Genomic DNA, 13,929 nt, shown 5'->3' on the forward strand with positions numbered 1-13,929 from the left:
CGCAATAAGGCTAACAATGCGAGAGTATTGCGTTGGTTTCTGTCACTACAGCCGTACACGTTCTCTATCCATCACCGGAAAGGCAGTGAGAATGTAGGGGCTGATTTCTTATCTCGCCACCCACTCACCGATCGTGAGTGTCCGGAGGGGGAGGTATGTAACACCATGGGGGCAGCTCAAGTGCCAGACTGTACACGAAATGCTAAAAGACACGTGCCCGATACTACCTCTTACCCGTTATACTTCCCACAGAATGTTGAAACTGACATAGAAACACAGGAAGCACAGTGGCCCTTTAATGCGGAATGGACCTATGACTGGGAGGAGTCTCGTAAGGACTCGGAGACGTCTTATGCCGGAAACGAGGAATCGAGGATGTGTCTATTCACCAGGAGGGAGCGGAGGGAAGGAGAGGACGAGAGCGGAACGGAGCAGAAGGATATAGCGGACGTGGAACGAAGGCGGAGAGACGTTGAAGAGTACGTGGAGCAGGAGAAGCCAGGAGGCCACCGACAACACGAGCCGCCCAGCCATACACCCGCGGGAGGTGTATGGCTCAGCCAGGTACGTGAGAAATTCAGGGGCTGGGTTTTTCGTAAGGCAGCTGCTACCGAGTAAAAGCCCGGGAGTCTATCACCCTTCCTGGTACACCCTTTTCCCTGAGCACACCACCCCACTCACTACGGCATTTGTTTAAGAGACTGCACTAGAAGTGGATCCTCACTCCCTTTCCCCATAGGAACTAATATTGTAAAAACAACAACTGATACCCCGTCGTCTTCTCTTTGTTTTAATCGAGAGGCAAGACGGAAGCTGAAGAAGAATCACCTCGACGGAAACCCGACAGAGGACGCAGGGCCACGTCTACAGAATCCGGGATCCGAAAGGCGGCGAGGAGCCGTTCCCCTCGAGGAGCCATATACAACAGAAAGAAAAGTTCAGACTCGCTGTATCTAAAAATAAAACCCGTAAAGACTAAAATTAGTGTATTGCCTATTCCTCCCGCAAGTGCAACACACTGGCAGTAGCATTTGCAAAAAAAGAAAAGGAGACAGTCAGTCGCCTGAGAGAGACTGTGGGAGGAGCAGTAGAACAGTACAGACCTTACTGCCAAACAATAATATGCCAAAATAAAATAAAACATAATGGTGGCGGGAATAGCCTAGTAAGACAAGATACAAACTGTAGTTGCGTCGAGTCACTTGACAAGTCCTACAGTACACACAACACAAGCATTACTGTTAGTGCTGTGCAGGAGGATGACAACAAATCCAATCGATGCCGGCAATTAATGCTGATTGATTAGGTTCCTTTGATAAAAAAAATTACATCACAAATATACTGCTCATTAGTGGGCAAGCTGAAGGAGATCCTCGCCCTGCCTTAAAATTGAATTAGTGTTGCCTACACCACATCCACCCCAGCAAGCATGTGATCAATTATTGGTGTACATTTAATTTAGTCACACCTCAATAAGTCACACAGCCCGGGAGAAGAGGGTTAGGGTTTGATGAATGGTTGGGAAGGGGGTTTGGGGAAAGGTTTGACAAAGAAAAACAGTTCACATGGACAAACAACAAAACACAATCTTGGCAGATGACCATATCCATGAATCTGTTAAGGGAGAAAAAGGAAATGCATGCATGATGATGATAACTTGATGGTTAATGATAAGTAGTACTTACTAACTACTATTAGACAATTAGACAGTACAAGGCATCAGTATATTATGCAAGCTGCCTTGCCTGTCTGCCCTCATAGAGACCCGAATTACATTGTTCTACCGGCCCAGGCTTACTTTTAAAGATAGCAAAGAAAATTCAAAAATAGCTGTAAGGATGAATTATAAGCAGAGAGGAAACATAATAATAATAACAACATACAATAGTAATGATTGAAGACAAAAAAATGAATCAAATTATTTAAAAGATGATGAAAGTTGATACTGTTCCTGTATGTTACCCTGGTCAAAATGGGGAGTTGCATGTCAGCATTCCTCCTGGTCCTCCCTTCCATGGATGTTCCGGCCATCAATCTTGGGTGACGCCACTGCCTGCCTGGCAGATGTAGATTCATGAAATGAAATACCATGATTTGTAAAGCACACAGCTACCTTCAAAGTGCGGTCCCGGCGCTGGGAGCCCTCGGGAAGATTAAGCAAGCTATTGCCCAGAGTCACATGGTGCTGGGCTAACCTGCCACCGGCGCCGGGGATCGAACCGTGAACCCCGTAGTCCGGAGTCAGGCATCCTGGCTGCTGCACCACACCTCCTCCACCATTCATTGGTAAGGTAAATGTGAGTTGTTTTTCCCAGTATAGCACAGCGTAAGGGCGGGCCTGTAATTGTAGATGGAAAAACAATAGGGATATTGAAAAATCAAGTAGAAAAAAGTCATAAATTATGGTGGAGTGCAACAAGAACACATTCAGAGGCGGCATGGATACATCATGTCTACTCTAGTCTGTTTCCAGCATTAACCTCCAACAACAACAGAACAAAGTAGGACCACCGCACCCGTGACCCATCCTCCATTTAGCGTACATTTTTTTACAGAGGAAGACAAAGCACATATACAGCAACATAGCATTTTACAAATTAAGTGACTAAATCAATGCACCGCTGTCAGTCATACCACCACACTCGACTCCACCACTACACAGACATGTAGGTTTGCAGAGGTTGTTGTTGACTTGTTTTCCTTTTATGCCACTCATGAAACGCTTCTGACTTATTCCATCAATCAACTGCAAAGATATTATGTCATTGTGGTCATCATCATGGTGTTGTCCAACTCAGTGTGCAGTGTACGGCTTGAGTCCCCTTCCATATTCAAAATGCAATGGATCGGCCTGCAGTAGAAGTACAAATTTGTTATTAAAAAACAAAAAGGGAAACAAACATTGCTTTAAGTTACTTTTAGTACACAACAAACAACAACACAAATCACTCAGTCAGCGTCCAATGCATGGCATCATTCAGAATCTTTACCTGTTCCTTCTCATCTTCAGTTAATGGGCAGTCTCTCGGCTCGCAAAGGAGGATAGCTATAGTAGTCATCATCATGTTCCACTTCTTTTGGAGGGACTCAACGAGGCAAGATTTTCTTTTTTCTTCTATTATGCTACATTCAATCATCATCTGGCTTGAGGGCAATGGATTTAGGGCGATTCAGGAGGATGGAGGAGCAGGACTTGGAGGAGTGGACTGAAATGCAGACAGCTGAAACTCATATATGGCAATAAAAGACTAGAAGACGGTGGTAATAGATTTGTTGTGATTCAAAGTTTCGAACCAGAAAGACAGACACACAAATACAAGTAAATAAGGGAGGAAGACAGTGAGAGTGCAAGCCTAGTTGTCAGGGAAGTATAGCTCGTCCTCAAACTCTAGGGGTTCAACCAGCAGTGGGTAATCATCATCTAACACGCTACTTTTGTCACCTGAGCAGCCGCCCTCATCTTCCTGCGCTGAATCATGTATTGTGTAATTCGGTTGTATAAATTGCTGATTCATTTTGATCATGGTTAACCTTTCCACGTTTTGGGGTGAGAGACTGGTCCTTTTCACTGTTACAATGGAACCAGCAGCACTGAAAACACGTTCAAAAGAGACACTTGCGACAAGGCAAGCCAGATCGTTTATCACCAGCCTGCTGAGCACTGGCCATTGGCCCCTTTTGCCATACCAATACCGCAATGGATTTTGATCAATGTAGACCTCTGTTGGGTCATCCAGATAGACCTGGACCATCCGCTCAATGTTCAGGGGTGCCACACTTTGTTCGGCCTCTTTTGTCTTTGCATCAGCACTGGACCTAGCAAGTCCTTGCTGTAAATACCAATCCTTTGCCATTTTTACTGGGGCTGGTGCTGATCTGGTTCTTGCTGTTGTCGATAGTGTTGGTGACAGCTGTGAGTCTAATGCACTGCCCTCAGGCTCTGAAGTTGAACTTGAGGCCGGGTGCCCTGCTGCAGTACTTGTTGTGGGTTTGAGTGGTGGGCCTTTAATTACCAGCCGTTCATTTTCCAATTTACTGGCTACCTCAGCTATCCAAATTTTGTACCACGCAACATCCACTTCTAAAAAAGGAAGTAATGTCTTACTGTTCAGTGCCGATTTGTACAGTGGATCCAGAATTGTGGCACAAATATAATGTTCTTGTGACAAAATCTTATTTTGCACCCTTGAATTTTCAGTTAAGCAACAGGATAAGCTCTTCACCAACTCATATGCTTCTTTTTTTTCCGCCACACCTATGTATGATTTAGACACCTCTTTCAGCTGTTGCTCTAGCATGTGCAGCAATGGGATAGCTTGGCCCATAGTACAGTCCTCCTTGCTGACTTCACATGTGAAGACTTCGAAAGGAAGAAGCATCTCTGTAAGGCATTTAACTAGGCACCATTGGTCCATCTGAAGGGTCATGCCTTTCACAGTAGCATCCGCCCTTCGTTTGACATATTCATTGATTGGTCTGTACTGCTCAAACAGATGGTCAAGCATGTAATATGTTGAGTTCCAGCGTGTTGCCACCTCCTGGATGAGTGCTTTGACTGGCATTCTATAGTCATGTTGAATGATCTCAGCTGCTTCCGGCTTTAAAAGAATGGCTGAAATGAGTGCATATTCTGCGGCAGGTGGTCAGTAAGTTGCTGACTATGGCTCCTTTTTTCAGAAAGTCTTGAACTATAATGTTAATGCAGTGCTCCAAACACGAGACCCTGAAATAGGCACCAACGTCCATGGCCTTAAGTACATTACTGCCATTTTCCGTGGCAACAAAACCAATGTTAAGCCCTCTTGCTGTTAACCTCTTCCAAAATGTTTGCAGCAGTATGAGATTCTCCATGGCGAATATGGCTACAGTTGCATGTTTCCGAGCAGCATTCAAAATCTCAGCTGTGTCAACAGCACCTACTTCAGATAGCTTTTCTCGAACCCCCACAAAAGAGACCCAGTGTGCAGTAATGCACATGTCATCAGTGGCTTGGCAACTGGTCCACATGTCTGTTGTCAGGTGGATATTGTGAACAGCACTCTGCTGCAAAGCTTCTCCAACCAATTTTAGCACATTGTGATGTGGTGCTGGAACAGCAACTCTGGCGAAATAGAATGGACTGGGAACCTTCCATTTAGGGAAGATGGCTGACACAAATTCAAGGAAATCCACCCCTTCCACAAATGAAAAAGGGAGAAGGTCCAGAGCTAACATTTTAGCCAGCTTCGCATTGTACAACCGTGCTGTTGGGTGATTGCGTTGGTACTGCCCCTCCGACCTATACATGTTGTCAATGGTAGGCTGGATTATTTTCCTTTGTGGGGCAGCTATCTTCTTGAACCCAGTAAGGCTCAACGACGCACTGCTTTTCATTGCAGTACTCAGTTGCCTTGGTGTCCTTAGCCTGACTCTTACTATGGTGCCACTGAGATGTTGCTGAGGATGTGGGTGGTACCACTACACTGCTGGGGACAGGGCTAGAAATGTTTCCCTCTTGTTGACCTTCCACCGCGATCATATATTCTTTTACTTCTTCATCTCCACCAACAGCAATGGGTGCAGTTTTACTTATTTGTAAACAAAGTAGGTGAGCCTCCCACTGGATCATGTGGTTTTTATTGAGATGACTTGTTTGGCCTCCGGCACCATCGTTTGTACCAAGCTTACCCCGCCTAACAGCTTGTCAACAAATTAAACATATAGCAAAGTTCTCCTCCTTACTGCTAACTGAAAAGAATTCCCAAACTCGGGAGCAGAACTTTCTGGTGCTGCTGGAGGTGCTACTTTCAATACCAGATGAACTGGAGGGTGTGCCTGGAATTTGACTCTGTGCAGTTACCTTACCACTACCTACTGAGGTGGTGGTTGAGCTGGCTGTAGGTCCCTGCAGGGCCTTTGCAAATGCAAATATGGAAGCTGGAGGTTGTGTTGGTGTTACCTGTGTTGGTGGTATCCGTGCTACATCCCTTACAGCGATTTTGGATAATCTAATAATGTTGGTCTCCGTATCCTCTGGGCCGGGAGTGATGTTCTTGATGACTGGCTCATCATTATCACCCCCCTCTTCTACATCTACCTCCATAACTTTAAGGCTTTCTGGAACCTTCCTTTTCACTAGCCCTGTCTTGTGGCGTGCATCACTCTCAGACTGAGCTGGTGGCTTACAAGTGGAATCTCGATCATCAGAAGTGTAGCGTGAAGAAGTTGATGGACTAACCCTCATTTTCCTTGCTGGGGGTCTGGAAGACAATGGATCTTCTGAAACAGTGGCTTGCTCCTCTTTGCCTGCAAAAAGCTCGATTTCCTGAACTGCCCTTACTTCAGGAGGAACTACCACTATTGTGGGCTGTTGTTGCGGCTGCTGTTCCGGCTTTTGTTGTGGATGTTGTTGCGGCTGTTGTTGCGGCTGCTGTTGCGGCTGTTTTTTCGGCTGTTGTTGCAGCTGTTGTTGCAGCTGTTGTTACGGCTGTTGTTGGGGCCTTTGGAGGCTATTGTTGCGGCTGTTGTTCGGGCAGTTGTGGCTGTTGTTCCGGCTGTTGTTACCCACTTATATGCTGAGTTTCCGCCTGTGAGTGCGTTGATTGGGTACTATGTTGCGATAATGACATTTCAACATCACTGCTCGTTAGTAGACTGGCTACCTCTGCCACACTCATGGACTTGGGCCTAGGTTGGTGGGGTGCGCCTGCTGATGCAGAGGTGCTGCTCCCAGCTTGGCCCCGCCGGACACCGCTACAGCAGGCGTACATTTTTTATCCCAAAAAACAACGAGAGCGGCCCACCAGTCTTGGAAAGTATCACTTCCTTCTTCTGTTCCTTCTTCTCACTGGCAACTTTCTGGTACTGGAGGACCAGGACCTTTCTTTGGGGCCATCTTCTTCAGATGTCAGCAGGACGCAGGTGCACAAGTTGCAGAGATGTATGTGGTCACACGTGGACGTGACGTGGTGCGCAACAGGACTTCTGTCTGGCAGTACAACAGGTGATGATGACACCTCCTCCTCTGTCTTTTTGTGCACCTAAAACCACACTGCTTCGCCTGTAATGCAATAAAATGCAAAAACTAAAATCCACAGGGCTAAACAAGGTCTGCAAGGTACACAACACACCACACACAACAAAGACATTTATTTAACACACACACAAAAACTGAAATACACCCAAAAATACACATTTTGCAATTCAATCCAATGCCATCCATGCCCTAAATAATGTTTACATTAAACAGAACACACAGAAACAGTTGTTTCCTGCACCCCTGACTAATTATGAGCCTGCTGGATAAAAGGCCTGTTGGCAAGCTTGCAGGCCAATGGATAAAAGCACACTACCGGGCTTCAAAATTTCCACCAGCCACATGGCCAGGCCCACAACAACAAGAAACTGAACAGAGACAATGCAGGCCTATAGCAAAAAGCACACTGCCTGGCTTCAAAATGGCCACCAGTCTCATGGCCAGGTCCATAACAACAAGAAACTGAAGACAGACAACGCAGGCCTATGTCAAAAAGCACACTGCCTGGCTTCAAAATGGCCACCAGCCTCATGGCCAGGCCCACACAACAACAAGAACCTAAAGACAGACAATGCTAGGCCTATGGCAAAAAGCACACTGCCTGGCTTCAAAATGACCACCACCCTCATGGCCAGGCCCACAACAACAAGAAGCCAGGGCCACAAAGGAAACACATACAGGCATATATGGCAAAAGCACTAAACTTATAATTCCCACCAGAAATGGCCACCATCCACAGGGACACTCACAAATCACAAGCAACTAGCAGGAGGCCTGGAAAACAATGTACTGAAAACAGGCCTATAATAGCCAGGCAAAGGCTGCATGCTAAACCCCACTGTTTTGCCTGTAATGCAATAACATGCAAAAACAAAAATCCACATGGCTAAACAAGGTCTGCAAGGTACAAAACACACCACACACAACAACAGCATTTATTTAATACACACCCAAAAACTGAAATACACCCAAAAATACACATTTTGCAATTCAATCCAATGCCATCCATGCCCTAAATGATGTGTAAATTCAACAGAACACATAGAAACAGTTTTCATCATGCACCCACTCATGAGTAGCTCTGGGCCTACTGGCTACCCAGAGCAATTTTTTTTTTCAATGATGAAAAGTAACAGATTTGTAGTTGCAGCAACTGCAATGACCCAATCAAACAAACAACAACACCAACTTACTTGTAAAATCTCAAATCCAAAAGTCCTCAAATCCGATGATAATGATGCAGCAGACATAAAGAGATATCCTTCAGGCTCAAAATCCAAATGAAAATTGAACAGGAGATGGACAAATCACTGGGAGGAGCCCTCTGGACAGGAAGTTGGAGACTCTGTGGCACTTCCTCCCTCTCCCAAAAAAAAGATTTAAAAAAAAAAAAGGACTTCTTTCACAAAAAGGACAGCCAAATGTCAATCCGAGAAGTTATTTTTCATCCAAATCATCATTTTATCGATGGTTTAATGCTGCTCGAGATATTATTCTTCTCCCGATTGAAAATTTTGCATGTTCAGGATCACGAGCTTCACCAACATTCCGCCGAATGTCCGGTGCGCGTCCGAATGACGTGTTCACGATCGCAATCTGTCTCGAGGTGCACAATGGCGCAGCAAATGACGTGTTTGCAATTGCAAACTCTCACTGTGTCCGATGGCGTGGCGAATGACGTGTTAGCGATTGCACACTCTCGTGGGATCTCTCGGCCGGTTACCTAAATCTCGTGGCACACGTGAATAGATAGGAAAACTCATCGGCGAATGCAGGGATCCCGGTTAGTCGCTATCGCGCTCGCTAGAATGCATTTTTAAAGCGCCAACAAGAAAATAATTCCGCTATGCAGCGGATCGCGGCATTTTCAGCAATTCCGCGCTCTCTGCGGAACACGAAATTGCCTACATTCCGCAAATTCAGCGAGCGGAGCGGAATTTAACACCCAGGCCTAGTCGCAGGTCCCTGTGGTGTGTAGAATGGTTGCGACAGGTACTGACAGGGACGAGCTTGAGGAAGATACTGTTTTTCAACAGCTTAAGAGGAGCGCCGAAGAAGGGCTCGCTCTGGTTTTTAAAAAAAATTCTTTTTATCGAAATCGAACTTTTTAAACATTATTGTTATATTATTTGCCACTTGCTATTTGCACCGCTCCTACCTGTCCTTGATCCCCGGTCCACTGCCAATCATTTGGTTTGAGTGGAGGGACACGGGACCAGATTGGGGGCTCCGGAAGTGAATCACAACTTCCGGTCCCAAGCACCAATCACAGACTTGCAGCTGGCAGCCCATACACTTCAAAACAGATGCCTTACAAGTCGCGCAGCGGACGTGCGCAGCGGGCGCTCCGCTGAAGCGCCAAAGGCGCGCCTAAGGCAAGCCCATCTGCGCCCATCCACGCCCGACCGGGCCCAAGGGCCCCAACCCCTGGCAATTTGCTGAGGGGTACCCTCACCTACAGTGCCCTGACACTACGGAGCCTGGCAGGCCTCATGGACATAAAATACTTGCACTCAATAGACTGGATCAACCGGCTGCTCCCAATGCCAATTCACGTTCCAAACAGTAAAGGTAGCCACCCAGTCCCCTGGCCCTTCCCTAAAATGTTATGTATTGAATTGCCGCTCGATGGCCAAACACACAACTGAACTTCAAATGTTATTAGAAGACCTCAGCCCGGATGCATTATTTCTTACTGAAACTTGGCTCCAGGCCGAGTCAGAGCCAGTTGTCACACAAACTCTTCCCCCAGGTTACCTAATCCTAAGAGCGGATCGCAAAACTGGTAGAGGGGGAGGGTTAGCGATAATCTACAAGGACCAGTTCCAATGCAGATCCTCCATAGAGGACCTCCCGGGCTGCAAAAATATGAATTTTTCATTAAAAATCCCGCCCACCAACACGTTCTCTGGCCTGCTGCTCTATCGCCCCCCAGGAAGTCCGGGCCAATTTATGAATGCACTCCCTACCATGGCCGCCAATTTAGCACTCTCCCCATCCAACTACACGATCCTTGGTGATCTCAATATTCACTTTGATGACCCCGCTGACAAAATGGCTAATGAACTCGTATCCAATTTATCAGCCCTACAATTCACCCTGCAAGGCTCCGCTCCTACTCACATAAAAGGGCATTTTCTGGACGCCGTGTTTAGTAATTCACGTCTTCTCCAGAGTAATACTCCTGTCCCCCTCCCTTGGATCGACCACGCACTAATCCCAATCACCTGGACCATCCCAGTCAGCACTTCCACATTGAACAACTCAAAGACACACAACAGGAAATGGTTGAACTTCTCCGCTAGCCAGTGGTCCAACCTTCTAGAGAATACCCTACCACCCTCTAGCCCAGATCCAGAGAGAGCCAACATCCAAAACTCTTTAGACACGCTAGCCCCCATAAGATCTACCCATAAAAGCTCGAACCAGAGGCCTGCACTGTGGTTTTTCACAAAATTAAAAGAGCTCAAACAAAACTGTAGGAAGCTAGAAAGGAGCTGGAGACTGAATACCACAGAAGAAAGCAAATCAAGCTACAGAGAGGCAACAAGGAAATATAAGGAAGAAATAAAAATCGCACAAGCCTCCTTCTATGAAGGAAAGATTTGCGCAGCGGCAAACTCCCCTAAAGAGATTTTCCAGATAGCCAAATCCCTGATTACCATACCCCAAAAAATCCCCAATCAGGGAGATGCACTCCCCAGGTGCAACTGTCTCGCAGAATTCTTTCACCAAAAATAGAGCTCATTGCCCGCTCCTTTCCTCCATCCCAGGATGCATTTGGAGAGACCGGCTCCAGGAGCCCTCCCCCTCTCACCGCTGTTCCCTTGCAGAGTTCCCCTTACTAGATGAGGATTCCTTGAAAACAATCATACTCAAAGTGCCCTCGGGTTCTCCACTCGACCCCGCCCCTCCTCGTTTCCTTCCTTTAGTCGCCACTATCATAAGCCCTGTCATCCTGGCCACTATAAATGCCTCCATCTCTGCTAGTACAGTCCCACTCGCTTGGAAACGCACCCAGGTAAAGGCCCTGCTGAAAAAACCTAGCCTGGACCCCACTAACCTGTCAAACTACCGACCCATATCCCTCCTTCTCTGGCTAAGTAAGATAACCGAGAAACATATAAACTCCATCCTAGTGCAATACCTAGAACTCAACAACTTACTCCACATTTCTCAAACAGGTTTCTGGCCACGACTAGGGACAGAAACGGCCCTCTTGGCCGTAACTGAAGAAGCCCGTAGACTTGTGGACCAGGGTGGCTCAGCAGTTATCATCCTGTTGGACCTCAGTGCCGCCTTCGATACTGTGGACCACGTGATCCTGCTGAGCCGGCTGGAAAGTCTAGGAGTGACTAACTCAGCTCTCTCCTGGCTTCAATCATTCCTCAAAGACCGGGTCTTTCAGGTGTTTGAAGGTAATGCCTTCTCTGACTGCTGGCCGCTCGGTTGCGGGGTACCACAGGGCTCGTCCTTGACTCCCACACTTTTTAATACGTACATGGCACCATTAGCAGATGTAGTTTTACCCTTCGGATTACAATTAATTACCTATGCTGACGACACCCAATTGGTGGTATCCCTGAACCACCCAGAGGGCTCATCATGCCCCCTCTGCAGCTGCCTAGAGGCTGTAGCCGACTGGATGAAACTCTCCCATCTAAAACTAAACAGCGATAAGACCGAGCTTATGTTTTTAGGAAAACCACCATCAGCCCTATCATCACAGCTATGGCCGACCTGTCTGAACCCAATGCCCATTCCAAAACAGCAGATAAGGGCCCACATGCATCAAGCATTTTTGTAGTCGCAAACGGTGCGATTCCTTAAAATCGGCCGTTTGCGAATGCAAAAGTGCTTTTTGGGATGCATGAAGCAATTTTAGAATTCGTAATATTTTTGCGAGTTCTAAAATTGCGGGTGCTTTTAAGAAGTCGCAGATGTGCGACTTCTTAAAAGCAATGCATCATTACTTTGACAAGTGGAAATTCGCAATTAGGGTGCCAAATTTACCGAGTGGTTGAACCACTCGGTAAATTTGGAAAAAGTGTTTAAAATGGTGAAAAAGTATTTTTTTCAACATTCATGTTTAACACACACATGTCTTTAGGACATGTGTGTGTGAAACATAATGCGAAAAATACATTTCAGGGGTGAAGGGGGGGGTCCTTTGGACCCCCCCCTGCACCCATGAAATTTTCTAAGTGCCACTCGCAATTTGCATTGACTCCTATGGGCCTTTTGGCCCATAGGAATCAATGGGAATTGCGAAAATTTACTTAAGAAATCGGTATTCATTTGGGATTCGGTAAAAATTGCGATTTTTACCGAATCCCAAATGAATACCGAAAATAATGATGCATAGCATTTTGCACTTCTTAATTTGCGATTCCTTATTTTTCGCAAATTAGGAAGTGAAAAATGTAACAATGATGCATGTGGGCCTAAGAGCCTAGGCTTATGGCTTGACAGCTTCCTGGGCTTCGGCCACCAAGCCACTATGCTAGCAGCCACCTGCTACGGCCTGCTTAGGATGCTCAGGAAAGTTCTGCCCCTGCTTCCTTTCAAAGCCAGAAGGATCATGGTACAGGCCCTAATTTTGTCACGCCTTGACTATGGGAACGCACTGTACCTTGGTGCCCCACAGTCAACCCTTCAAAAACTCCAGGTGTCACAGAACAGCGCAGCACGCCTTTTGCTCCAAATTCCCCGGAGACGCTCGGCTAAACCCGCCCTGAGGACGCTGCACTGGCACCCCATCCGGGCCAGAATCTAGTTCAAATCCCTGTGTCTGGTCCATAGAACCATGTGGGAAACAGGCCCAGCCATCACACGGCCCCTTATCACACAGTACCAACCCTCAAGAAACCTCCGGGCTAGCTCAGCCTTTCTCGCCACCACCAAGAAAATCCGCCGGGCAAAGTGGGGGGGCCGCTCCTTCTCTCTGAACGCATCAAATATATGGAACTCCCTGCCCCCCCCTTCTGCGCAGCGAACCCAACATTCTGGCTTTTCGCAGGCTCTTGAAGACACACCTTTTCCGCAATGTCTCTAAATGTACTCTGCGAATCTCAAGCAATCCACAAGCGCTACGAGGCCTTAGGGTAGAATGCGCTATATAAATACTATTTCATTCATTCACTGTGCACTGCGACACTGCTATATTGGGAACATGGGCAAGTCAGACCCTAAACAACCCAATATTCCTTTTGAGAGCAAGCGCCAAACATGTGCTCCCTCGGTCCTAAGCCGGTGCCGGGTACGCAGCTGCGCCCAAACGTTGCATGCCTTCTAAATTACGCGGACAGAGATGTGATCCTTAAGGAAGCACGGGCCAGAAGCCCCATCATACATCAGGGTAACAGCTATCCTCCTTTCCAGACTATACCCCGGCTGTGCAGGCTGCCCGTAGGACGTTTATGCCACCGGAAAGGCTGCTACAGTCTTCCTCAATGCCATATGCCATGTTGTATCCTCCTAAGTTGAAAATCACTCATGATGGCCAAGCGCATTTTTTCACTGACGCCAAGTCGGTCTTGAAATTTACGAAACACATCTCCCCACGTAAATCTCCCAATGGCTCTTCTCAGGACTCTTCCTTGTCAATGAACCTCAGTGACAATGATGATAACTCTCACTGTTATCTACTCTGCTGTATGCAATCCCTATGTGTTAACTCATTCGTTAAAATGGCTTACATCATTGTATTTGAGCCCGTAGTTTTGCCCTGCCAATGTTACGGAGAATTTATCCTGATTGTTAACCACATATATGTGCTATTGCTAAGCTCTTGATTCACCTTAATTGCCAGTTTTTGCTAGGAGGGTTCCAGTCTATTACTTTGCAAGCCTGGCCACCCTGCCGTCTGGCAGGTGTTCGCCGTCATTCCTAGTCCCCACAGGGAGATCTCCCAT

This window comes from Lissotriton helveticus, chromosome 10 (genome assembly GCF_964261635.1).
Source record: "Lissotriton helveticus chromosome 10, aLisHel1.1, whole genome shotgun sequence".
In the NCBI taxonomy this organism is placed as follows: Eukaryota; Metazoa; Chordata; class Amphibia; order Caudata; family Salamandridae; genus Lissotriton; species Lissotriton helveticus.